Genomic DNA, 27,222 nt, shown 5'->3' with positions numbered 1-27,222 from the left:
AACCTTTTCCTAGCTTGTCAGATCTGCATAGTTGAAGAGATTTTAACATTTAATCCCAAAGTTACTACCATTGCTGCATACAATGCTCAGAGTGTTCTGCTATAGGGTCCCTAAGAGGATCAGGTCGGGAAGAAAGTCTTATTTGATGCATTGAATGGTACACTTATTACTATACATTTTCCAGCACTATTACTATATATTGCACTACATGAGTCACCCTGACTCCGCTCAGCGGGTGTAATGTGCGGCTTCAGCTTTACATGGAATTAATCAAGTTTAGACATTTAAAGAATGGTTAGTGTGAGAAGATTTATTTTACTATAAACCTTAAATGGGGCACTTTGTAAAAGCTTACCCACCAATTTTCTGTGAAAACAAAGATCATGTGTATTTTGGTGCCAGAGTTTTTTCTGAGATGCATTTGCTGAGACGGATAGAATGTTTTATCATATACCTTTATTTTATTAGTTTATTTTGGTAGCAAGTTCACATCATGTACTAACATGGCTCATTCCCATTTGTGTCTTTCAGCTTGCACAGTACATACAAGGAAGACCGGATCTCAGGCACTTTATCAAGGACAAATGGTAAGTGCGTGTGGTTATTGGTGTTCCTTGTGTTTCATCACCTCCGTTCCACTATCAGGACCTTATTTTTTATGTTCACCTGTGATACACCTTGACAGCTATACGCTTCTGTTATATGAGAACCATCGGGTACTTGGGCATTATCTGAACGTCTCTCAAATCCTGTAGATGCAATTTTTTCCATAGCAGGTAAGCTTTGGTTTATCTGGGACCGGGAAGGACAATCATTATTTAAAGGGTCACTAAAGGAAAAAAATGTTTTAGCTGAAATGACTGTTTACAGGGTATAGAGACATAATAGTTAACTGATTCCTTTTAAAAATGATTAAAAATAGATAAAAACCAATCATATAATGTGCCTGCAGTTTAGTTTCGTTTTTGCTGTTGTTTCCTGGTTCTCTGATGTACAGAGAGCCATTAGAGGGCAGTCAGCCAATAGAGAGCAGTGATACTTTGTCTAAAACTCCTCAGCACCAATCCAGTTTCGTTTTACACACAGTGGGGTAGATTCAGGTAGGGCTGCGCACTCTTACGGAGGCGCAGCGTACCGTTTTAACGCTACGCCTCCGTAAATTACTTGCGCTACGCTTCATTCACGAAGCAGTAGCTCCGTAATTTGCACGTGCGCTCCGTAAAACTGGCTGGCGTAAGCGCGCGTAATTTAAATGATCCCGTAGGGGGCGTGGATCATTTAAATTAGGCGCGTTCCCGCGCCGAACATAGTGCGAATGCTCCGTCGGGAAACTTTCCAGACGTGCATTGCGGTAAATGACGTTGCAAGGACGTCATTTGCTTCAGCGTGAACGTAAATGGCGTCCAGTGCCATTCACGATTCACTTACGCAAACAACGTAATTTTCAAAAATCGTGACGCGGGAACAACAGGTATACTTAGCATTGGCTGCTCCTGCTAATAGCAGGAACAGCCTTACGCAGAAACCGACGAACGCAAACGACGTAAAATGCGAACGCCGGGCATGCGTATGGTTGTGAATCGGCGTGAGTATGCAATTTGCATACTCTACGCTGACCACTACGGGAACGCCACCTAACGGCCAGCGTAAGAATGCAGCCGACGATACGACGGCATAAGAGCCTTATGCCAGTCATATCTTAGGCTACAGTCGGCGTATCGAGCTTTCTGAATACAGAAAAGTCGATACGCCGGCGCAAATTAGCAATTACGCTGCGTATCTATGGATACGCAGGCGTAATTGGTACCTGAATCTACCCCAGTAATCACACCTCCTTGATTAGTCACCACCGTGAGAAATCTCCCAGTACTGTGGTGATCAGGAAACAGACAACCAGGAAGTGTCCAGAACAGAGAGGATTTACAGCAACATCAAAGCAAAAACGAACAATGAGGACATGAAACCAGGACTGCAGTAAGGTAAAGGAAGCTATTTAGCTAAAAAAAAAAAAATCCTTTAGTGACCCTTTAAAAGTATTCTAGAATGCCTAATTCTCTTCCAGGAAGAGTTGTGCGCACAATGGATATTATGTCTTTGGCCTCGTACACACGACTGTTTTCCTCGACAGAATCCATCAAGAAACTTGGCGGCAGAGCTTTTTTGCAGAGGAAAACGGTCATGTGTATGCTTTTCATCGAGAAAACTGTTGAGGAACTCGACGAGGAAAAAAGAACAAGTTCTCTTTTTCCTCGACGGGACTCTCAATTTCCTCGTCTGGTTTCTCGTCGGGCTGGTTTTCGACGAGAAACACGTTAATGTGTATGCTTAGAAACCCGCACATGCTCAGAATAAAGTATGAGACGCACCTTCTGTAAAAGTAGCGTTTGTAATGGAGATAGCACATTCGTCACGCTGTAACAGACTGAAAAGTGCAAATCGTCTCTCACCAAACTTTTACTTAACACGCAGTAACATGAGATTAACAAAAGCAGCCCCAAGGGTTGTGCCAGTGGAATCGAACTTCCCCTGCCGTCGTATGTGTTGTACGTCACCACGTTTGAGAACGAGGAGATTTGGTCTTGACAGTGTGTACGCAAAGAAAGCTTGTCAAGTTTCTTGACAAGCCTAACAAGGAACTCGACGAGGAAAACGATGTGTCTTTTCCGACGAGTTCCTCGGTCGTGTGTACGAGGCCTTTGGCTCATTGAGTCAATCTTCTTCTTCTCCCATCTTCATTCTCCTTCTAACTTATGTCTTCTTCTAACTTCTCTCTTCTTTTTACTTCTACATTCTTCCCCCCTCTTCTCACTTCTTCACACTTCTCCCCTCTTCTCTCTACTTCTATTTTCTTCTCTCTTCTTTCTGCCCTCTTCTCACATCTTCTCTCTTCTCACTACTTCACCCCTTGTTTCTCTTCTTTTCCCTTTCCCCCCTTCTCTCTTCATCTCTCTTCCTCTCACTTTTTCTCCCCTCTTCTGTCTTCTACCTTCTTCTCTCTTCTCACTTTTTCTCCCCTCTTCTCTCTTCTATCTTCTTTTCACTTCTCTCTTCTTCTCCCTTTCCCCCCTTCTCTCTTCAATCACCCATTTTTCTCGTCTCGAAAAATGCTCTGGAGCATACACACGACCGTTTTTCCCGCCCAATTTTAAAAATTTAATTTTTCTCATCATAAAAAACGGTCGTGTGTACGCGGCATTAATCTACCTGCTTCTTCCCTCTTCAGTCTTAATTTCCCTTCTACCATTTTCTCTGTCCTTCTCCCCTTTCTCCCTCTTTATCTCTTCTTCTCACTCCTCTCTTCTTCTCCCTCCTTCTCTCTTCTCACTCCTCTCTTCTTCTCCCTTCTTTTCTCTTCTTATCTCTTCTTCTCCATTTTCTCCCTCCTCTCTTCTTATCTCTTCATCTGCCTTCTCTCTTCCTCTCCCATCTTCTCTCCTCTTCTCCTTTCTTCTCTCTTCTTCTCCCTTCTACCTTTTTCTCTCTTCTTCACCCTTCTCCTCTTTTCTTCACCCTTCTTCTCTCTTCGTAACCCTTCTTCTATCTTGATCTCCCTCCTTCCTCCTTCTACCTTCTTCTATCTCCTCACTTCTTCTTCTCACTTTTTATTTATTTTTCAACATTCTTTTTTCGTCTTCTTACTTTGTATTTCTTCTTCACCCTTCTCTCTTCTCTACCCTTCTTCCCCCTTCCTCTCTTCTTCTCTTTTCTTCTTTTTCTTCTTCTTCCTCCTCCTGACCATAGTGTTTCCATTTTAGTTTTTTCTCAGATGGCACAAAGGGCCTTGGCACATGGTAGTGGTACATCCCTCACTGCCCCTCGCCAGTAATGGGCATAAGATGGCTGTTGCTTTGATGAAATAGCAGAGCTTTTGCAACTGTGGTAAAACCGCTGCTCAACCGTGGGGGTTTTACAATGCTGAACAAGCCCTTAGAGGAGAGGAAAGTGGAAATATGTTCTATAGACATGTCATAGGGTATCATTGCTACACATATACACTCCATAGATACAGTACAATGACTGAGTGTTGTCACCCTAGGACAAGAAGCGTGCTATTGGCAGGATCACCAGGTGACTATAAATGAAATAAAAAGGACTGGATTCAATATATTACATTTTTGTTTTCTTGGAATTGTAGCCATTTTATACACTGAATGATCAAAGTGCAGGTTTACTTTAAGGCAACAGAATATTCGGAATAATGTTAACAATTTCAAACACAGTGGCGAGGAGCCAACCAGGTCAGCATTGTTTAATCAGAATGGTAGGTGGGGGGATTAGCATTCGGACTCCGGAGGCTTTATTTTTCTATACGAAAATGGACGCACACTTTAAAACTACCTCCATACTCCCCTTTCAAGGCTCTATTCTTGTAATCTGACAAGGAACTTAGATGTAAAAGGCCTTCGTCAAAGCCAGGTTTGAACACCACGGATATTTTATTATACGTATCACTTTGAAAGCCTTTATGAGCACTCAAGTTATTTTGTGTTTTTATTCTGCGCTCTGATGTCTCGCTTACAATGCCTTCCGTAGAACAAGGAATGGCTTGCTCCCAGCCATATCTCCTCTGTAGCTTTCCGACAGCAATTTTCCTCCATTAAGAACATTGCGTTCATATCCTTTCTGGATCCATTCACGGCGGCAGGGCGGCTTTCTTCTCTCCTCATTGTGCTAGTGTTTTAAATAAAACCTTAGAGATAATACTCTTTTAGTTCTTCCTGTGAAGTGACAAAACCCTAATTAGCTCGTTTAGTAGGAGTTTTGCATTGTGTTGGAACGTGCGTTCTTCACTGTTCTTGGTGCTGTTTATAGTGAAAAGCAGGTGTTGCATTCTGGGAGATGGAACAGCGGGGTGCCTTGACATCGGCGAGGCTCTTTAGAGGTACGCTCCAATCAAGCAGAAAAAATTATACTGCGAAGAAATTGTCAGAAATATAATAACATGAAAGCTCTGGGAAAAGTAACAGTCCAGGAAAAGGAAAAGTTCTGGAAAAAAGATTGGTCAGGGAAATGTAAAAGTTCGGGAAAAGTATTGGTCTAGGAAAAGTTTCAATCTGGGAGAAGTAAACGTTCAGGAAAAGTATTAGTCCAGGAAAAGTAAAAGTTCTGGAAAAGTAAAAGTTCTGGAAAAAGTATTGGTCAGGGAAATGTAAAAGTTCGGGAAAAGTATTGGTCCAGGAAAAGTTTCAATCTGGGAGAAGTAAACGTTCAGGAAAAGTATTAGTCCAGGAAAAGTAGAAGTTTGGGAAAAGTGTTAGGCCTCGTATACACGACCATTTTCCTTGCCAAAATCCATGAAGAAAATTGGCGGCAGAGCTTTTTTGCCGAGGAAAACGGTCGTGGGTATGTTTTTCGTAGAGAAAACTGTTGTGGATCTCGACGAGAAAAAAAGAGAACATGTTCTCTTTTTTCTCGTCGGGAGTCTCAATTTCCTCGTCGGGCTGGTTTACAACGAGAAACACGTTCGCGTGTATGCTTAGAAACCTGCGCATGCTCAGAATAAAGTATGAGACGGGAGCGCACCTTCGGTAAAAGTAGCGTTTGTAATGGAGATAGCACATTCGTCACGCTGTAACAGACTGAAAAGCGCGAAGCGTCTCTTACCAAACTTTTACTTAACACGCGGCAACACGAGATTAGCAAAAGCAGCCCCAAGGGTGGCGCCAATGGAATAGAACTTCCCCTTTATAGTGCCGTTGTACGTGTTGTACGTCACCGCTAGGGATGAGCCGAACACCCCTCTGTTCGATTCGCACCAGAACCTGCGAACACACCAAACGTTCGTGTGAACTTTAGAACCCCCGTTAAAGTCTATGGGACTCAAACGTTTTAAATCTAAAGTGCTAATTTTTAAGGCTAATATGCAAGCTATTGTCCTAAAAAGTGTTTGGGGACCTGGGCCCTGCCCCAGGGGACATGTATCAATGCAAATTTTTTTTTTTTAAAACTGCAGTTTTTTCGGGAGCAGTGAATTTATTAATGCTTAAAGTGAAACAATAAAAGTGAAATATTCCTTTAAATTTCGTACCTGGGGTGGTGTAAAGTATGCATGTGAAATAGCGCATGTTTCCCGTACTTGGAACTGTCCCTGCACAAAGTGTCATTTCTGAAAGAAAAAAAGTCATTTTAATCTGATTTGCGGCTATAATGATTGGTCGGATCCTGGCAATTCAGAGAAAATTCATTCATAAAAAAAAAAAGCGTGGGGTCCCCCCAAATTCAATTATCAGGCCCTTCAGATCTGGTATGAATATTAAGGGGAACCCCACCGTCAATTAAAAAAAAAAATGATGTGAGGTTCCCCCCAAATATCCATTCCAGACCCTAACAACCGTTGTTCATGTCATGGAAAAAAACGAAGTTTTTCTCAACGTTATTTGTCGTGATTCCTCTCAAGCCTGCCTTGCATACACACGATTGTGAAAACAAATGCTCGAGCAAAGCGTGGTGACGTACAACACCTACGACGGCACTATAAAGGGGAAGTTCCATTCGAATGGTGCCACCCTTTGGGCTTCGTTTGCTAATTTCCCCGTCTCATAACTTGCTTCTAAGTATGCGTGTGCATGGGCACCCCTTCTATATACTCCAAAGTTAATAGAGGCATGCACATGGACACAGTGAGGCAAAGTGAGGCATGCACATGGACACCCTAGGCTTATACTCAAGTCAATGGGCCAGATTCACAAAGAGATACGACGATGTATCTACAGATACACCATCGTATCTCTGATTTTTAGTGGTCCTATCTATGCACCTGATTCATAGAACCAGTTACGCATAGATAGGGCTGAGATCCGACAGTGTCACACTGTGTTACACTGTCGGATCTTTTTTTGGATTTAAAAATGGCGCCGGGGGCGTTCCCGCTGATTTACACTGAATAATATGTAAATCAGCGAGATACGCGAAATTCACGAACGTACGCGGACCCGACGCTGTGTTCTTACGTCGTTTCCGTAGCGCGGTACCCGTCGTATACTTACCCCTGCTAAAAGCAGGGGTAAGTATTGTTAAGTATGGCCGTCGTTCCCGCGTCGAATTTGAAATTTCCTACGTCGTTTGCATACGCCGATTCACGAACACGCGCGTCGCAAGTCCCGCTCACGTCGCAACCACTGACGTCCTATTGACGTCAGTGGGAGCAATGCACGCCGGGAAATTCCACGGACGGCGCATGCGTATTTAAATCGGCACTGGAGCGCGCCTGATTTAAATAGTACACTCCCCCAGCCGCGGAATTAGAATTCCGCTGGGGGAGTTAGGATCCGCCGTCGCAAGTTTGGAGGTAAGTGTGTTGTGAATTTGACACTTTCCTCACAAACTTGCGAGGGCGGATCTTAAAACACATAGGTTACACGGATCTAAAGATCCGCTAACCTTTGTGAATCTGGCCCAATAAGTTTTCCCATTTTTTTGTGGTAAAATTAGGTGCCTCTGCTTATAATCGGGTCGGCTTATATTCGAGTATATATGGTAATTGTCGAATGTGATTAAAATATTTTTCTACTGAGTACAAATTACACGTTAAGAAATTTCTCCTCCCTTTCTTTGAGTTTCGGTGTCACGGAGTTCATGTAATGTGACAGCCGACTGTCTGAAAGTCTTTGCTGGTTCAGCAGTGGTGTCCTCCTGGGAGGGTTAGGGTTCCTCTGTGCGGTGGCATTGTCAATTTTACAACCATTTCCCCGGAGTATCTACATTATACCATCAGACTAACCGGCAGCCCCGTACACCGATCTGTCTCCTCTCTGTGTGTTAGATTGTATCTTATGGGAACGTATTTGAGTCTTTTATTAAAGAAAACCTCCGCTGAGTATTTTATGCATCTAAACTAATCCTGTGACCCCATATGTAGTTTCATGTTAAAAAAATAAATAAAAATCCGAAACCTTTTCTATGAAAATCCCATTCGTTTGTTGGGAAAGCAAACTTTCAGTATTTAGCTAAATTAATTTCAGACGCATCAATGTAGTAAGTACTGTGTCCCCCGTCTTACAGTTATTTTAGAAAGCAGCCACAGCATGAGTAGAAAAGCCTGTCCTCTGCCAGAATGCTGCAAAGAAGAACTGGTGAAAGCAGTGATCTCTCTGCAGAGAGCCGACACATCCTCGACTGAGTCAGAACTACAGCTTTGCAGTCGGGAGGTAGCATGAACAAAGAGGCTGCAATCTCATATTCTTTAGAAAGCAGCCACAGCACGAGTAGAAAGTGTGAACCCTGCCTAAAGCATAGCTTCATCAGGCCCCTCCCACAGCTCTGTCCCGATGCACAGGCTATGCACAGCATAGTGATGATGTCACTGCTACTTTTGCAAGGCAATAACAGGCTTTCCTGGCACCTCCATGGCAGCATACCTATGGTTGGTTGCTCTCCCCCAACCAACTCACAGGACTACATTAGTATGGGAGCCCCGTTTTTCTATAAATCTTTCTGGGAGCACTGTGGGGACCTTGGAATCAAAATCAATTTCTCCTTATGCCGCGTACAGACGGTCGTTTTTTGTGATGAAAAAAAACGACGTTTTTGAAAACGTCATTTAAAATGATCGTGTGTAGGGGAAAACGTCGTTTTATGTCTTCTGAAAAACGACAAAAAAAAATTCGAACATGCTCAAATTTTTTGTGTCGTTTTTTGTTTAACAGAAATTGACCGTGTGTACCAAAAAACAACGTTTAAAACGACGTTTTTAAACCCGCGCATGCCCAGAAGCTAGTTTCAATGGAAAAAAGTGGTGAAACGTAACCTCGCTTTGCTAGAGCATTGTGAAAAAACGATGGTGTGTAGGCAATGTCGTTTTTGAAAATGATGTTTCAAAAACGTCGTTTTATTTCATGATTTAAAACGTCGTTTTTTTTTCATCACAAAAAACGACCGTCTGTACGCGGCATTATACTCCCCCGGCATAGGCGTGGCTCACCCTGTCCAGCATATGAATACAGGACGCTGAGAGGGGGTTTTACTGCCATCCAAGCCCCCCGGAGGCCTAGATGGCAAGTGTGCGCACCTCTTGACGCCGCCTTACTGTCTCGAAGGCGGAGTCGCGGCATAAAGTCATCGGCGCATGCACAGTAGCTGAGCGAGCGGGCGGCGGCCATATTGTTACCCCCTATTTGGCACATACATATATATATATATATATATATATATATATGAGGCTGAGCGCTCATTGTAGTGACAGGTGCCAGGGGGGAAACATCTCTCAAAGGTGGGAGTGTGCCCTCGTCTACAAGATTAGCTTGTTTTTGCCCCTGCTCCTGCTGCCTGGTGTTATGGAGCCCGGCAAAGGTAGGGTGGGTTATTATAAATAAAAAGCACACAAAGTAGATTTGTATCCTTTGTGACTATCGAGGAATATATTTATATAAAAGTTTTTTTGTGCCTGAAACTCAGTTTTAAATGAATGAATATCTAAAAAAACAGGTCAGCGATAAGAGGTCAACGGTAAGAGGCCAGCGATAAGAAGTCAGCGGTAAGAGGTCAGCGATAAGAAGTCAGCGGTAAGAGGTCAGCGATAAGAAGTCAGCGGTAAGAGGCTAGCGGTTTCTCTATGTTGGTATCAGAGGTGCTATCACCGGATTTGTTTCCCATTCCGCTATCTCTCTCCTGGTAAGGACTGGGCTGGGCTCCCGCGAGCTCTTTACACCTCGTCCACTCAGCTTCTCTGGTCACATTCCAGCTCCCGGGGAAACGGAGGCTTTCAATGGAGAGGCCTTCATGCTTGGTTGCTTTTCCAGCCTCCAGAACCTTTGACATGCACACAAGAGAGAGGATTACATCTTAACAGCGGCCTATTCAACTGCCAGGGAAAGGGAACAATGAATGCCCCGTCCCTGAGTTTCCAGCCACCTTAAAGTAAAAGAGCTCTGAAATCTTGCGCCATCCTAGCTTGTCCCGTTCAAGGACTGAAGTAAACCTGTGAACACAATTCCCGAAAGTTTACCAAATGTATTTTTTACATGCAGCTAGTATATATAATATATATAGTCAAAAGTATTGGGACACCTGCCTTTACACGCACATGAATATCAGGGGTCTAAACAGGGGGAATCTGCACCATACGAGGTGATTAGGGTGTGCCCAGGCACATCTGGAACACCCTGTGCGCACGCCTATGGGGATGGCCCCTTCCTGTTTCAACATGACTGCACACCAGTGTTAACAGAACACACATGACGCCAAGGTCTGAACAGACCTCTAAGCTGAAGGATCAGCCTGACTGCTGGGAATCGAGAACTTTGAGAACTAGGTCAGTGACAGCGCTACTTTCAGGTTTACAGCGGTGAAGATTAAGCTACTCCGGCAATTGTAATCTCTTGCTGCAGATCGATGGAGCTACTTGATGGCAATCACCTCATTGGCAGAGCTTTAATTACAAAGGGCTGTACATGAGGTGCCTGCCAACGAGTGGTTAAACCTCTGGGAAGGAGATCACAGTCGCCTGTGTGCTTGAATCATGAGTCTTTTAGCAGAGCAGATCCGAGGTATTTTCTGTAAATAAGCAGCACTGGTAGCCCCTCAACCACTTTTTGGGCCCATTTGCAGTAAGATGCCATTGTAATGCATGTGACATGTTACTGCATCATTCAGAGCTGCTGTTAGAACCTAGGGGGCCCTATACAGGTGACCCGACAAGGGGCCCCATTCCGACAACCTGCCATTGGCCCCATACAGTCAATGCTTTAGTTATGAAGGAACACAGTGAGTGATTGGTACTGATTGAGCTCCGATGCTTAATCCGATAGCTGGACAGACAGAAGTGATTGGTGCAGCGCCTGGGAGGAGTTACAATCACTGATCTCCCTGTATAGATTTCAATAAAGCAACTGACAGCTCTCCTCCTTTCCCTCCCACAACTTTCAGCTGCTTTATTGAAATCTATACAGGGAGATCAGTGATTGTAATTCCTCCCCAGCACCAGACCGATCCTCCCTAACTGTCCCCCATATCTTCCTCCAGTCCCCCTCCGTGATCCTCTGGTCCCCCTCCATGCTCCTCCAGTCCCCCTCTGTGCAGCTCGGTCCCCCTCCATGCTCCCCAGGTCCCCCTCCATGCTCCCCAGGTCCCCCTCTGTGCTCCTCTGGTCCCCCTCTGTGCTCCTCTGGTCCCCCTCTGTTTTTCTCGTTCCCCCTCTGTGTTTCTCTGTCCCCCTCTGTGTTTCTCGGTCCCCCTCTGTGTTTCTCGGTCCCCCTCTGTGTTTCTCGGTCCCCGTCTGTGCTTCTCGGTCCCCCTCTGTGTTTCTCTGTCCCCCTCTGTGTTCCACTGGTCCCCCCTTGCTCCTTTCGGTCCCCCTCCATGCTCTTTAGGTCCCCCTCTGTGCTCCTCTGGTCCCCCTCTGTTTTTCTCGGTCCCCCGCTGTGTTTCTCTGTCCCCCTCTGTGTTTCTCTGTCCCCCTCTGTGTTTCTCTGTCCCCCTCTGTGTTTCTCTGTCCCCCTCTGTGCTTCTCGGTCCCCCTCTGTGTTTCTCTGTCCCCCTCTGTGCTTCTCTGTCCCCCTCTGTGTTCCACTGGTCCCCCCTTGCTCCTTTCGGTCCCCCTCCATGCTCTTTAGGTCCCCCTCTGTGCTCCTCTGGTCCCCCTCTGTTTTTCTCGGTCCCCCTCTGTGTTTCTCTGTGTTTCTCTGTCCCCCTCTGTGTTTCTCTGTCCCCTCTGTGTTTCTCGGTCCCCCTCTGTGCTTCTCGGTCCCCCTCCTGTGTTTCTCGGTCCCCCTCTGTGCTTCTCGGTCCCCCTCTGTGCTCCTTTCGGTCCCCCTCCTTGCTCCTTTCGGTCCCCCTCCTTGCTCCTTTCGGTCCCCCTCCTTGCTCCTCCAGTCCCCCCTCTATGCTCCTCCAGTCCCCCCTCTATGCTCCTCCAGTCCCCCCTCTATGCTCCTCGTTCCCCCTTCGTGCTTCTCCACCCCCTTCGCTGTCCCCTCTCCATTCATCTTCAGTGCAGCTGAGGCTGCAGAGAAACGGGCTGGGGAATCTCTGCCCTCAGTCCCTTTCCCTGTCTCACAGGGGGAGATGTCAAGGGACTGTTTAGACACCTGATATCTCACCAAAGCCCCCCCCCCCCCTCCCATCCCAACAGCGCTAATAAAAAAATAATAATAAAAAATAAATATTATAATAAAATAAATAAATATTTAAAAGTTTAAATTGTAAAAATAATAAAAATTGATTGAATAGAAATAAAAATAACATAATAAAAATTCAATTGTAAAAAATAATAATAAAAAAAAAATTGCAAAAAATAAAATAAAAATACTGACACTCGGTAATCGGTCTTGGCGAGTACTTGAAAAAAGAATAAGTACTTGTACTCGGTCTTAAAGTGGTATCGGGACAATCCTAAATTTAGGTACTTACCATGCTTGCATTTGAAAAAAAAAACACATTTAATGATGTATTAATGAATACAGAGCTGCATTTATTTGCGTCTTTTATATCTGCCTGGAGTTCAGCTTTGGAGGGTTCTTCTAAGTCCTGATTGTTGGCGCCAGCGCTCGGGGTCTGGCAGGGAAAGGGTGGGGGATTTTGTAGGCCGGTGATCTGACATGCTGGTTCCAGCTATCGTGGAAGTTCCAGCGCATGCGCGAACTGATGCGCTGAGATGGTTCCAGCCATCGGGAAAGTTCCTTCAAGCACTGCGCAGGTGCAAACTTGCTGACAGAAATCCCCGAACGGCGGCCGGCATCCAGGGCGACGTGGATAGTGAGGTAAGTGGCCAGTCGGCCTCACGTCCTCGCTGCGCTCGGACGGCTCGCTTCGCTCGCTCGGCCTCCTGGCTCTTTTTTTAACATCCTCCAATCCACGGGGATGTTAAAGAATGAGCCTGGATGCCGGGCGAGGTTCGGGGATTTCCGTCGGGAAGTTTGCGCCTGCGCAGTCAGTGGAGGAACTTCCCCCATAGGGGAACATTCAGGACAAGTCACCGGAGTCCCAGCGCTGGCAGATCTTTTCAAAGAGATTTTGTTCACAGTGGCTTGTAATCTTATGTTTAAACATCAGACAGCTATTCCCTAATGAGACATCTTAACAAGCCGAGAGATGAGAGGCAGTACCGTCTCTCCCAGATAAAGTGCCTGCAGTCTCAATATTTATGGGTGGCTGTTATTCCAGAGAACGGTTTAGGTTTTATGTGGAAGGTGCCCTCTGTTAGTGATCACAGCCAGGAAAATGACAGCGTCGTGTTTTTTTGGCGCCCTCGCTGCTGCGTTTCTCTGGGATTGGCAGGAACGCTTTGGGATGTTTGGAAAAGTAAAGAGCCACCCGCCCGGTAAAGGACAAGACCACCTAACATTGGCATGTCAGGTGGAGTCTGGCCCCTTTCACACTTGTGCGACTTGGGACTTCAAAGTCACATGACAAATTGTACCCCATGATTTCCAATGAGTACCATTCATATCTGTGCAACTTTAAGTTCCTGAACTACTTCAATATAGTGTACTCTTAAACTCTGCACTCTGTACATAGCGCACACCTAAACTCTGCACTCTGTACGTAGTGTACTCTTGAACTCTGCACTTTCGATAGAATGTACTCTTGAACTCTGCACACTGTACATAATGCACTCCAGAACTCTGCACTCTGTGTGTAAAGCACTCCTGAACTCTGCACTGTCGATATAGTGTACTCCTGAATGCTACACTCTGTATGTAGTGTACTCCTGAACTCTGTATGTAAAGCCCCCTGAACTCTGCACTCTGTATATATTGTACTCCTGAACGCTGCACTCTATACATAGCACACTCCTGAACTCTGCACTCTGTATGTAAAGCACTCCTGAACTCTGCACTCTGGATATAGTGTACTCTTGAACTCTGCACTCTGTATGTAGTGTACGCCTGAACTCTGCACTCTGTACGTAGTGTACTCCTAAACTCTGCACTAGGTACGTAGTGTACTCCTATACTTTGTATGTAGTGTACTCCTAAACTCTGCATTCTGTACGTAGTGTACTCCTATACTCTGTATGTAGTGTACTCCTAAACTCTGCATTCTGTATGTAGTGTACTACTATACTCTGCACTCTGTATGTAGTGTACTTCTGAACCCTGCACTCTGTATATATTGTACTCCTGAACCCTGCACTCTGTATATATTGTACTCCTGAACCCTGCACTCTGTACGCAGTGTACTCTTTACGTAGTGTACTCCTGAACTCTGTATGTAAAGCACTCCTGAACTCTGCACTCTGTATATATTGTACCTGCACTCTGTACGTATTGTACTCCTGAACTCTGTATGTAAAGCCCTCTTGAACTCTGCACTCTGTATATATTGTACTCCTGAACTCTGTATGTAAAGCACTCCTGAACTATGCATTCTGTACATAGCGCACTCCTGAACTCTGCACTCTGTATGTAAAGCACTCCTGAACTCTGCACTCTCGATATAGTGTACTCTTGGACTCTGCACTCTGTACGTAGTGTTCTCCTGAACTCTGCACTATCTACGTAGTGTACTACTGAACTCTGCAATCTGTACGTAGTGTACTCCTGAACTCTGTATGTAAAGCACTCCTGAACTCTGCACTCTGTATATATTGTACTCCTGAACTCTGCACTCTGTACATAGCGCACTCCTGAACACTGCACTCTGTATGTAAGGCACTCTTGAACCCTGCTCTCTCTATGTAACACACCTGAGATACATTTGGCCCTTTTATGGCAACCATACTGCTGATGTGGCCCCTGATGAAATTGAGTTTGACAGCCCCGCTGTAGCAAGTCACAAGTTGAGAGACTGCAGCAGAGGGCTGATTTGTGTCACACATTCGTGACCACAGGCACCAGGATTTACATGACTGTGTCATCTCTAAATCAGCATCTCAGTTCAGAAAGTAGACAATGACCCAGGACGATGCCTGAACATAGAAGGCGCTGTCCTGCTGGAGAGAAAATCAGATGAGAACATTTTCAGTGGGAGTACTGTGATCTCTGTGACAGGTAATAAATATCACTAACACACTTACACATTTCTTAGCATGCATGCACTCAACATGAAAGTCTATCTGATGCTAGGGCCACTTCATTGCGTTGTAACTAGTGTAGGTTTCCGATAAAACAGGCAGACTCCAGATGGAAAAAGAGAAAAGAGATGTTATATAATGATGATTAGCAGCTCTTAGGAGGCGGAAAGTTGGGGTTGCTGAAATGGAATTAAAGGACAAGTAAAGTCTGCTAGCAAAATGTGTCAATAGCTCAGAGGGAATGACTGGAAACCGTCTCTACCAGGATCCTATTCTTCCTGGCACTGAGGGCATCGGCTGGTATCTGGGGAGGGGTGGTGGCACCGGGGCTACCTGTGGATTCACCACAAGGCCACTGAGGAGTTTCAGGATGTGCCCTTTTATTATAGCACATGAAGTCCCTACGTACGTTCGTGAATCGGCGTATCTACCTAATTTGCATATTCTACGCGTAAATCTACGGAAGCGCCACCTAGCGGCCAGCGTAAATATGCAACTAAGATACGACGGCGTAAGAGACTTAGGCTGCATTCACACCTAGGCGTACAAAATCGCAGCGTTTTGTCCCGCGACAAATTGCGCCGTTTTGTACCGTGATTTGCGGCGACAAAACGCCGCGATTGTGAATGCAGCTGTACCCCCTCTATGGAGATGGTTCACATCTCCTATGCCGAAAGCCGCCTGAAAAAAAGGTCCGGGACTTGTTTTCAGGCGGCAGGCGTACGGCGTTCGGCGTGGAGATGTGAACCATCTCCATAGAGGGCAATGTGAAATCATCCCTCCAGCGTCTCAGGGGCGGCTGCGGTGTCGCACTACAGGCGTATATACGCCTAGGTGTGAACACAGCCTAAGTCAGTCGTATCTAAGCAAAAATCCGGCGTATCTTGATTTCTGGATACAGAAAAAAGATACGCCGGCGCATCCTAGAAGTTACGCGGCGTATCAATAGATACGCCGACGTAACTTCTTTGTGGATCTGGCCCATAGTTTTTTTTGCCTTTACTTGTTTGTCAGGCGCTCTACTTTAAATTCTTTACAAGGATGAAATCGGAAAGCTGAAGGTCTCTTTTTTTTATATTTTTTTTCTGTTTTGCACTCATCCCCACAATTCTCACCATAACCGTTATTGCGATATTAAAATTAATGGCTCGGTAGCCTCCCCTGTGCATGGAATGACCCAGCAATAGACAGCTTAACAAATGATCGAGGTATTTCATTTTATCTTGGTAATTGGCATGGCAGATATGAATGATGGCCGCGCGGCCGATGGGTCGGGGAATAAGCGAGCGTCCTCGAGCACCTGTGAAAGACGCCGGAGCCAAACTCTCCGGAGCGTCAATAGCGCCATTCATTAGCGCGAGAATAGTCGATCAGAAGTTGTTGCTATGGTCTTGTCTCTTTGTCCATCACTCCGTCCATTTGTCTAAGTCAGCGCTTTCTTTTCTTTTTTTTTCGCATCGCGCCTCGGGATAAATCCTTCCGCGAATTCCTTCCCGCGTTTAGGTATTTGTCTCACGTCCTGTTTAGAAGACAAAACTGCCGAGGCCCGCTGATTTACTGTCAATCTCGCTCAGTCTCAGCTTGGTTGGCCTCGCGGAATGCAAGCTAGAAAGAAAAAAAAAACTCTTAGACAATAGCACTTCCTGGATAAAGACCTAATTGATCTCATTTATATGTGCCTAGATTTTATTTATAGGCCGAAGATGATTTAAAGAGTTCTGCGCTCAAAAATTGTTTTCTTTTAATTAGTGTCATGGGCAATGGAAGGGTGCATGCAATGTAAATGCCAAGGTTGACCCAAGAGAGGGAGGGGGTCCAACATCCGTTGGAAATAATAGTGAGACCAGTCCGTTTACTGCTAAGATCAGCTGCTGGTATAGGGTTTGGGGGGTGGGGGGTGGGGGGGCACAATTTATTTATTTGTTCTTTTTTTCAATTGGTTGAGCTCAATGGGCTATTGTCTTTTTCAAAACAACTACACTATATTACCAAAAGTATTGGGACACCTGCCTTTACACGCACATCAACTTTAAAACAAAATTTAGTGTATCCTGTAAATTTTGCATTTGTTAAAGTGTTGCACTAATATTGGGGCTCCTAACACATTGTAAGAAATATATATATATATATATATTTTTTGATTTTATTATTTTATATTGTTATTTTTTTACAATTTTTTTAAGATAATTTTGTTTATAATTTTTTTTATGGCAAATATATATATATATATATTTAAAAATAACAAAATAAAATATTAAAAACCAAAAACTACTGACACCAATCTCATTCCTAACACCATCCAGGGCTCTACTGTGCATGTGTGTTTGAACGTTGGGGTGCACACCCTAATGCAATAGGCTGCGCACACCTATGGTGATATTTTAAACATTTTCTTTTAAAAAAAGATATAAAAACAGCTCTGGCTGCGAAAGCTACGTATTAGATATGCTGTGTGATCCCAAGCAAACATTTATGTTTGTCCGGAGTGCCCCTTTAACACCTGCAAGTTTCCAGAATATGGGAAAAAATCAGCAGCTTATCCCTTTTCCTTGAATAAAATCAGAAAAAAGAAACAAAAAAAACTTTTTTATACTGTTATTGTCATTTCTGGCAAGCAAGTCACTTGAATCTCCGGGGAAAGCGCTGTGGAGGTGATTGCTCTTATAAAGTGCGCAGATCAAAGTTGACTTGCGCTTGTTTCCTGCGACGCCGCCTGTGATGAGGAGCGAATCCCTTCCAGTGGAGAAGTGTTCTCGGGAGCGGGTACAGCTGGCCGCCGTGTCATAAACGCTGGCATCCTTTGGCGGCTGGGATGATGGATACCAGATGCCCATATTTATTCTTAAAAGAAGTTTGCGGTCCATATGTATATTTGAAGTGCCGTGCAGTTTCCTGTTTTATGATTTTATTTTTGAGAAAGGCGAGGACGCTGCCATCGGCTCAGGGAACGCTGTAGACGCCGGGCGGGGTTTACGTAACGCTAAATTCTCAGTTAAATATATAGGGCTGCGTTTTATTGTGTGCTAATCAATATTTGCTTTCAGACATAAGTGTAGATGAGTGGTAAGTGGTGGTTTTTCAGTGAACATTTTTCCTTTCCATGATCATGTGGGCATAATGGGGCCCTCATAATCCGCCCCATGACATGTCCGAAATGGATTTATCCTTTTCCCGAAAAAATAAAACCTCAGCTGCTTACATTGATGTAACTGATTTCTACTTTTTTCAGAACTTAAAGCAGAGGTCCGGCGGTAAAAAATAAATAAAAGTCAAACAGCTAGATTCAGAGAGAGTTAGGGCGGCGTATCAGTAGATACGCCGTCGTAACTCTGAATCTGCGCCGTCGTAAATTTAAGCGTATTCTGGAAACCAGATACGCTTAAATTAGGCTAAGATACGAGCGGCGTAAGTCTCCTACGCCGTCGTATCTTAGGGTGTATATTTACCATGGTCGCTAGGTGGCGCTTCCGTTGTTTGCATCGTCGAATATGCAAATGAGTAAGATACGCCGATTCACGAACGTACGTGCGCCCGTCGCAATTGGTTACGCCGTTTACGTAAGAGATACGCCGGCGTAAAGATAAAGCTGCTCCCTAGGTGGCGCAGCCCATGCAAGGTATGGACGTCGGAACAAGCCTATCTTTTTACGTCGTTTGCGTAAGTCGTACGCGAATAGGGCTGTGCGTAAGTTACGTTTACGTCGTAGGCAGTGTTCGACATATCTAGGCATTATATCCGACGCATGCGCACTGGGACATGTCCACGGACGGCCCATGCGCCGTTCGTTAAAAACGTCAATCACGTCGGGTCATGGTTTATTTACATAAAACACGCCCACCTCTTCACAATTTGAATTTGGCACGCTTACGCCGGCCCATTTACGCTACGCCGCCATAACTTAGGAGGCAAGTGCTTTGTGAATACAGCACTTGCTTCTTTGACTTACGGCGGCGTATCGTAAATACGATACGCTACGCCGACTCAATAATACGCCGCCCTACGTGAATCCGGCAGTAACACTGTAGCTGCTGACTTTTGATAAGCACACTTACCTGTCCAGGTTGCCCGCGATGTTGGCCACCCGAGGCAGATCCATCCCGCGGACTGGGTCCCGGCGCCGCCATCCTCGCTAAGGGAAACAGGCAGTGAAGCCTTGCGGCTTAACTGCCCGTCTCCTACTGTGTATGCACGAGTCACGTGGCTTTTTGTGAATAGGCACAACGTCCTGTGTGTCCCAGAAGGCAGCGCGCCTCCATTTCCCAGGAGGCAACGCAAGGAGGAGAACACAACCTCACCACGGACGAGGAAGAGGCAGATTAGGACAATCTGCCTAGTAACAGCCTTTTCTGGTAAGTATACCATTTTTTTAGGGTGGACCTCCACTTTAACACCTAAACCCTAATCCAGCCTTTTTTAGCCAGGGTGCCCAGGCACCCCGTGGTGCCTTGAGGTTTCTTCAAGGGGGTCTTGGCAAAATGCCAAAAAATTGCCCAAAAATCCCAATTGGAAATTCCGATCGTCTGTAGCAATTCCATCGCGCAAAATTCCGACACAAGCTCGGAAACAATTTGACGCATGCTCGGAAGCATTGAACTTCATTTTCTTGGCTTGTCGTAGTGTTGTACGTCACCGTGTTCTTGACGGTCGAAGGTTCAGAGAACTTTTGTGTGACCGTGTGTATGCAAGCCAAGCTTGAGCGGAATTGGATGGTTTTTCTGACGGAAAATCCGATCGTGTGTACGTGGCATAAGAATAAATCACCTCTAATGCCGGTTGTTCTACGTGTTGCATTCTATGCATTAGGATAAAACACCTTCTGTGTGCAGCAGCCCCTCGAATACTTATCTGAGCCCATCTTGATCCAGCGATGTTGCCCAAGAGTCTCGGCTGCCAGGAACTCTCCCTCCTCATTGGCTAAACCAGCAGTGGAGTGCACTTGGCTCCCACTGCTGTCAATCAAAGTCAGTGAGCCAATAAGAAGAGAGAGAGGGGGTGGTGCCGAGCCCCAGCTGTGTCTGAATGGACACACAGAGCAGCAGCTTGGCTTGGGTGCCTCATAGCCATAGGCGTGCGCACAGGGTGTGCCTGGGCACACCCTAATCACCCTGTGTGGTGCACATTGTACTGAAAAATACTACATTAAACTGGCACTAACGCACAGAAAAATACAGCATTAAACGTCACATAACACACCAAAATATACTACTTTAAACATGCACTAATGCACAGAAATATGCTGCATTAAACGCGCAGTAACACACTGGAATATAGTGCGTTAAACATGCAGTAATGCACAGAAATATACCCCCAATATTTCACCAAAGCTCCCTGATGGGGCTCCTAAATAAAATAAAAAATAAATAAAAAACTACCGACACTGTCCTCTGCCCTACCGACACCGTCCGCCGCTCTGCTGACACCATCAGTATACTGTATATACACATGCAAATATGTTTGCACACCCTAATGCAATAGGCTGCGCACACCTATGCTCATAGCAAGCTGCTTGCTGTGGGGACACTCGGCAGGAGGGAGGGGCCAGGAGCGCCGTCAGGGGACAGGAGAAGAGGATGATCTGGGCTGCTCTGTGAAAAACTATTAGGTTGTTATATTTAAATGAGAAAATAATCCTGCCTCCCAAACTGAGTCAGGAATTATAACGGGGTGATCTCACTGTTGCAGTATCCAAAGCGGCCAGAGACTGACCCAGCCTACTAGGCTCCTCCTATAACTAACGCATTGCTTTAGAGTGGATTGACCCTTTAAAAAAGTTCTATTTTCTCTGTACAGACGTTAAGCTCATTTTAATGAATCATTAGCTACAAAGTGATTTTTGTGTTTATTGTTGTTTTCCCACAAGGCAGAGTTTTTACTGCTCATGCTTAATTAACTGGTAAAGATGTTTTGATGGTAAATTGACTGTTCTGCTGGATTTGTCAGATATTCAGCGGTAATTAAATGCAGAGAGAAGGTGTAATGGTGAAGTCACCGGCTCAACCTGCTGTGTAATTTCAGCTGTGCAGCATCCAGATGTGCCGGAGGAGTCTGTTCATCATAAAAGTCTGTCTGTCATCATTGTGTAGAATTTGCCCGCATTCTCCACTAAATACTTATTTTATAGAATAATAAACTCCATTTACATTTTTAACGTGCGCCTGTCTTGAAATGATGAAAACTCCGGCATTAGCAGAACAAACAGAATATAAACTTAATTGTAGCATACAATTATGACTGTGCTTACTTTTCTGGGTGAAGATCAATGGGCGGCCCATTCCATTTATCCGAAAAGCCTTAAAGAGAGCTGGTCGCCAGAACATTCATTTTATCAAATGTCTTCCATTTAGATCAGGGATCCTCACACTACGGCCCTCCAGCTGTTGCAGAACTACACATCCCATGGGAATTGTAGTTCCTTAACAACTGGAGGGCCGTAGTTTGATGACCCATGATTTAGATTACCGTATTTTCCGGCGTATAAGACGACTTTCTAACCCCTTAAAATCTTCTTATAAAGTCGGGGATCGTCTTATACGCCAGTAACCTAACATCTTACCTTACCAGAATCGCGGCCGTACGATTTTTCAAAAGCCGCGCCTCCGACGTCTTCTGTTCCGTGATAGGCGAAAACAATCAGCTTCCCAGGAGGCACTGTGTTCAGTGTCCGCCTATCACGGAGGCCCTCTCGTCCTGTGTTTAGTGTCCGCCTATCACAGAGGCCCTCTCGTCCTCGGACAAGAGGGCTTCCGTGATAGGCGAACAATGAACACAGTGCCTCCTGGGAAGCTGAATGTTCCGCCTATCACGGAACAGAAGACGTCGGAGGCGCGGCTTTTGAAAAATCGTACGGCCGCGATTCTGGTAAGGTAAGATGTTAGGTTACACTGCCGCGATTCGCATGGGATAAGGTAAGGGCACGGTCTGGTCATGTAATGGGGCAGGTCTGGTCATGTAATGGGGCACGGTCTGGTCATGTAATGGGGCACGATCTGGTCATGTAATGGGGCACGGTCTGGTCATGTAATGGGGCACGGTCTGGTCATGTAATGGGGCAGGTCTGGCATGTAATGGGGCAGGTCTGGCATGTAATGGGGCACAGTCTGGTCATGTAATCGGGCACAGTCTGGTCATGTAATGGGGCACGGTCTGGTCATGTAATGGGGCACAGTCTGGTCATGTAATGGGGCACAGTCTGGCAAGTAATGGGGCACAGTCTGGCATGTAGTGGCATAGTCTGGCATGTAATGGTGGCACCGTGAGGCGAGGCATGGCTAGTAGGAAAGGGGGTAGTCTTATACGGTGAGTATATCCCAAAACCATCATTTTAGCTGGAAAATTAGGGGGTCGTCTTATACGCCGAGTCGTCTTATACGCCGGAAAATACGGTATATGTGCATCTAAACTATATTAGTCATAGGCCCGGATTCACAGACACTGGCGCATATTTATGCCGCCGTAGCGCATCTCCTTTACGCTACGCTGACGCAGCGCAGAGAGGCAAGCACTAAATTCACAAAGCACTTGCTCCCAAATCTGCGCTGGGTTTCTCAGGCGTAAGTCGGCGTAAGTGGATATGGGCGTGAGCCATGCTAATGAGGCGTGACCCCATGCAAATGATGGGCCGAGCGCCTGATAGATACGTATTGCCAACTGCGCATGCGCCGTCCCGTGGGCGCATCTCAGTGCGCATGCTCACAATCACGTCGGAACAACTGCCTAAGATACGTCGGATCCCTGCCTACGGCGTGAACGTAACCTATGCCTAGTCATATTCACGTCATACGTAAAATACAACGGCTTGTGTTTCCTGGTGCAGCCCTTTGCATGGATGCTGCTGAGTTACACCTCCTTTATGGGGCTTAACTTTAAGCCGTACGTACAACTTACGCGCACCAGTCGTAGCCTGCGTCGGGCGCAAGTACGATCGTGAATCGGCGTATCTCCCTCATTTGCATATTTGAATAGAAAATCAATGGGAGCGCCACATGCGTCCAGCGTAAATATGCGCCCACTCTACGCCGGCGTAGGCAAGTTACGTCGGTGGGATGAAGCCTGTTTTTAGGCGTATCTTAGTTTTGTGGGCACGGCGCACAGATACGACGGCGCATATTTGCACTTACGCGGCATATCTCGAGATACGTCGGCGCAAGTGCTTTGTGAATCCGGGCCATTGCATTTTTTTCAAAATTGTCGCTCTATTTTTGTTTATAGCGCAAAAAATAAAAACCGCAGAGGTGATCAAATACCACCAAAAGAAAGCTCTATTTGTGGGAAAAAAAGGACGCCAATTTTGTTTGGGAGCCACGTCGCACGACCGCGCAATTGTCAGTTAAAGCGACGCAGTGCCGAATCGCAAAAAGGGGCCAGGTCCTTTAGCTGCATAATGGTCCAGGGCTTAAGTGGTTAAAAAGGAAAGGTATTTTTAATAACATTCAATTACAATGTGACTTGCGTTGCAATTGTATATGATTGCAATTGCAAATCTTTCTTACCACGAAAGTGGAATTACCCTTTAAGAAAATCTGGGCTAAAACATTTTATGCCGCGTACACACGATCGGTCCATCTGATGAGAACGGTCTGATGAATTTTTCCATCAGTTATCCGATGAAGCTGACTGATGATCAGTTGCGCCTACACACCATAGGTTAAAAAAAACGATTGTGTCAGAACGCGGTGATGTAAAACACAACAACGTACTGAAAAAAACGAAGTTCAATGCTTCCAAGCATGCGTCGACTTGATTCTGAGCATGCGAGGATTTTTAACCGATGGTCGTGCCTACTAACGATCGTTTTTTTTCTTTCGGTTAGGATTCCATCGGTTTAATTTAAAACAAGTTGGCTTTTTTTTACCCTATGGATAAATAACCGATGGGGCCCACACACGATCGGTTTGGTCCGATGAAAACGGTCCATCAGACCATTCTCATCGGTTTGACCGATCGTGTGTACGCGGCATAACCGTTGGCAACCACTGCTAAAAAAAAAAAAATTTAGTGTCCGCATAATGACCTCCAAAAATATGAGAAGTTCTGACTTCACTTGCCGCATACTTGCTGCATGTCGGCGATTGCAATGATCAAAGCCAGAGTCTGCCAAGCTGCTACTGTTTTCTAACACCCGTGAATTTCTCAAGATTGTTTCCTCTAAAATGAGGATTTCTTATCAATCCGCCAATATTAGTCTGAGAATCATTCGGCTCTCATCAAACAAAGGATCTGCTTTTTCGATGAACTTCAAATACGCCTTTCTTTTATTTCTTTTTTAAAGACGCAGGCAGTGAGCAAATCCACCTTTATGAATAATGAAAGAGATGAATAGAGGATATCCTCGGAGGAATGAAAACAGGGGATTAGTTACAAGTTCCAGCGTTCCCAGAGGCCTCCCGCGGACTGCGTCCAGCGCAGATAATTGTGATGACTCTATTAAAGGCGGAGTGGCCTATTATTGTGTTCTGGGCCATCTCTCCCTCTGTGGTCCCTCATCAATTTGATGCGGGCGCTTTAACAGGACAGGCTGGTGCTAATCTTCCCTATCTCTCTCCTGTTACACAGATTTATGCAGAAACACAGCAGATTTTTTTTTTTTATTTTTTTTTTGCATGAAGTAGTTGGGCGCCATAGTTGTTTGATCTGTTTGGGTGGAGTTTATATTCAGCAGTAAGATGGCATTAAAGAAGGACTCTGCTTGCATCTATACAGACAATGGAACATCATGGCCAGAAGCTTATGGACACTTGACCATTACACCTACACTCACCAATACAAGTGCTACCCACTATGCAAATAAATACACTATATGGCCAAACCATAGGCTTGCGCACAGGGTGTGCCAGGTGTGCCCAGGCACACCCTAATCACCCTGTAATCAGCCCAGAAATCTCAAAGAACTGGAAGACTTTTGTAAGGAAGAATGGGCAAAGATACCTCAAACAAGAATTAACCACTTAAGCCCCGGACCATTTTGTTGCTAAATGCCCAGGCCAGGTTTTGCGTCGCTTTAACAGACAATTGCGCGGTCGTGCGACGTGGCTCCCAAACAAAATTGGCGTCCTTTTTTCCCCACAAATAGAGCTTTCTTTTGGTGGTATTTGATCACCTCTGCGGTTTTTATTTTTTGCGCTATAAACAAAAATAGAGCGACAATTTTGAAAAAAATTAAATATTTTTTACCTTTTGCTATAATAAATATCCCTCCAAAACATATATAAAAAATATTTTTTTTCTCAGTTTAGGCCGATACGTATTCTTCTACCTATTTTTGGTAAAAGAAAATCGCAATAAGCGTTTATCGATTGGTTTGCGCAAAATTTATAGCGTTTACAAAATAGGGGATAGTTTTATTGCATTTTTATAATTATTTTTTTTTTTACTACTAATGGCGGCAATCAGCGATTTTTTTCGTGACTGCGACATTATGGCGGACACTTCGGACAATTTTGACACATTTTTGGGACCATTGTCATTTTCACAGCAAAAAATGCAATTAAATTGCATTGTTTATTGTGAAAATGACAGTTGCAGTTTGGGAGTTAACCACAGGGGGAGTTGTAGGAGTTAGGGTTCACCTAGTGTGTGTTTACAACTGTAGGGGGGTGTGGCTGTAGGACTGACGTCATCGATCGAGTCTCCCTTATATAAGGGATCACTCGATCGATGCAGCCGCCACAGTGAAGAACGGGGAGGCCGTGTTTACATACGGCTCCCCCGTTCTTCAGCCCCGGGGAGCGATCGCGACGGGGCGGCTATAAACGAATAGCCGCGCCCTCATCCCGGATCGCTCCCGCGGGTTACCGACCGCCGCAAGTACCAGGGGGGGGGTCCCGATCGGACCCCTGACCCGCGGAAAGGCGGGGACGTACATGTACGCCCATATGCCTGTACGTGCCATTCTGTGGATGTACATGTACATGCGGCGGTCGGCAACCGGTTAAAAGACTTTTGGCTGGCTACAAAAAGCGTTTACAAGCCGTGATACTTGCCAAAGGGGGCAGTACAAGATATTAACTATGCAGGGTGCCCAAGCTTTTGCAGACGCCATTTTTTTACTTTCTATCCCCACTGTATATATACATATTTTGTTTTATAAAATAAATAAATCTTTTGTCATGCCAGATGGTATTTTTCTTTGTTTACGTCTTAATTTAGCCACACTTTTTTCCAAAAGCTTTTTTTTTCTCATTTTGGCAGAGCGGCGGCTGCAGGTGTGGTCCCACACATCCAAGCATGATATGGCGGCGGTTTTATAGGCAGCCTGTAATTAGCGTGTTTATGGTGCACAATGAGACAACGTATCTTATGATTATTTGGTTACATTCCTCTGTAATTGAGGATTATTCAGAAGCCGTGTTCTCTTGTTGGTCCCTTTTCAGACTGGAACTAATAAAGATGTGAATAAAAGCGGACCTGCCATAGCAAAAGAAAAGTTCAATTTTGTGACAGCCCCTCCCCCCTCAACACAACTGGCTTTAAAGAGTTAGGCCCAGATTCTCGTAGGAGATACGACGGCGTATCTCCAGATACGCCGTCGCATCTCTGAGTCTGAGCCGTCGTATCTTGGCGCCTGATTCAAAGAATCAGATACGCCAAAATTTCACTAAGATACGACCAGCGTAAGTCTCTTACGCCGTTGTATCTTAACTGCATATTTACGCTGGCCGCTAGGTGGCGCTTTCGTTGTTTGCAGCGTCGAATATGCAAATGAGCAAGATACGCCGATTCACGAACGTACGCCCGGCCGACGCAGTACAGATACGCCGTTTACGTTAGGCTTTTCCCGGCGTAAAGTTACCCCTGCTATATGAGGCGTAGATGCGGCGTACCAATGTTAAGTATGGACGTCGTTCCCGCGTCGAATTTTGTAAATTTTACGTCGTTTGCGTAAGTCGTTCGCGAATAGGGCTGGGCGTCTTCGACGTGAACGTAAATAGCATTGGCTTCTTGCGGGTTAATTTGGAGCATGCGCACTGGGATACTTTCACGGACGGCGCATGCGCCGTTCGGAAAAAGCGTAATTTACGTGGGGTCACATACAATTTAGATAACACACGCCCACATCTTCCACATTTGAATTGGGCGGGCTTACGCCGGCCTATTTACGTTACGCCGCCGCAACTTACGGAGCAAGTACTTTGTGAATACTGCACTTGCCCGTCTAAGTTGCGGAGGCGTGGCGTAAATAGGATACGCTACGCCGGAACAAAGATACGCTCTCCTACGAGAATCTGGGCCTTAGTTCACCTTTTTTAGAAAAAGATGGATCTGGGATAGATCAG

General features: G+C 45.3%; 1 protein-coding gene across 1 annotated transcript in view; it reads left to right on the top strand.

The window, feature by feature from the left end:
* Positions 1-527: 527 nt before the first annotated feature.
* PLXNB1 (plexin B1) overlaps positions 528-27,222 on the top strand; it is a 176,327-nt gene continuing 149,632 nt past the window's right edge. Inside the window, exon 1 of the mRNA XM_040359053.1 lies at positions 528-587. The gene's annotated coding sequence lies outside the window, so the exon portion shown is untranslated. The remainder of the gene's footprint in view (positions 588-27,222) is intronic.

The sequence above is a fragment of the Rana temporaria genome, chromosome 7, assembly GCF_905171775.1.
Source record: "Rana temporaria chromosome 7, aRanTem1.1, whole genome shotgun sequence".
Lineage (NCBI taxonomy): Eukaryota > Metazoa > Chordata > Amphibia > Anura > Ranidae > Rana > Rana temporaria.
This window is presented reverse-complemented; position numbering and strand designations above follow the sequence as displayed.